We start from the raw sequence: 1,376 nt of genomic DNA on the forward strand, positions 1-1,376 counted from the left end.
ACATCCCAAAGGCAGCTACTCAGCTGCTTGTGGTAGATCCCACCATGGAGTTGATTGCCAGTCTCATCATGGGGAATAACTACCACCAGCTGCCCAGCCATTCAACCAGGCCCAGCCAAGTTGACACACAAACATAACTACCACAGTTACCTTCCACCAGAGACAGTCAAAAACTAGAGTCTCTTGCCAGAACTCGAACCAGGGTCTAGAGAAATCACGCATGCACCCAGCAGCCTTAGCGATGTGTTCCATCTTTGTTCTAATAGTCTTTGCAATGGAATCCATCTTGGCTACTTCTTGTGTGCATATCTGATTTTCATAACTCCACCTTTTTCTCAGAAATCCCCACCTACTTTACAAATAAAGATGCTGCCTTACTCCCGCCCACCTAAAACCCCTTATAAATCCTAGGAAATCCTTTGTTCAGTGAGAGACTGGAGGCTAGTGTAGGCAAAAGTCCCTCCCCTCTCCTTTCTAGTTAATAAACTTTGGTTTGTGTGAACATTTTGCCTCTTCTGTTTAATTCTTTGTCAGTAGAAGGCAAGGAGGAGCTCTGGTAGCATCGTGCCTAAGGCACCTGACTGCTAACCAGAAGGCTGGCAGTTCAAACCCACCAGCCAATCCTTGAAGGAAGGTTGGACAATCTACTTCCGTAGTGATACTGCTTCAGCAACCCAAGGAGGGGTCGCTATGAGTCGGGGCCGACTCAACGGCACATAACAACAACAACAGAAGGCAAGAACTCCTGCTCAGGATCCCAGGGACCCCAGTAACAATCCTGAAAGAGACAGCCTTTGTCTATGGGAAGGTCATAGAAAGACTTATGACAAAAAGGGAGAGCAGAGTGGACCTGAAAAAAAAAACAAACACCAAACCTATTGCCACCAAGTCAATTCTGACTCCAAGCCCGTAAATCTTTACGGAAGTAGATTTTCCCATCTTCACTTCTCTGGGTTTGAACCATCAACCTTCTGGTTAGCAGCCAAATGCCTTAGGCACTGCAACACCAGAGAGTAAACCTGGAGCTGTGTTTTAAAAAAAAACCTATGATCACAAGACATAACCCTCATCCTGCCTCCTTTGAAACCAGAGCTAAGTAGTCATTGTAGAATAAAAATTCCAGAGTCTATAAAAATAAAGAGGCTTACTGAGGAATCAAACAATTCAGGAATTGAGCAACCTTGCAGAGAATACAAAGTTGCTCCCAAGCATGGAGGAAGAGATGCGCTTTTACAGTAAAAATGAGGAAGGGGTGTGCATTATGGTCTCCTAACCACAAGGTTCGGAAGGAAGGTTGGGCAATCCTACTTCCGTAGTGATACTGCCTCGGAAACCCAAGGAGGGGTCGCTATGAGTCAGGGCTGACTCGACGGCAC

This window comes from Orycteropus afer, unplaced genomic scaffold, assembly GCF_000298275.1.
Source record: "Orycteropus afer afer isolate SDZICR_OR568_19922 unplaced genomic scaffold, OryAfe1.0 scaffold00294, whole genome shotgun sequence".
In the NCBI taxonomy this organism is placed as follows: Eukaryota; Metazoa; Chordata; class Mammalia; order Tubulidentata; family Orycteropodidae; genus Orycteropus; species Orycteropus afer.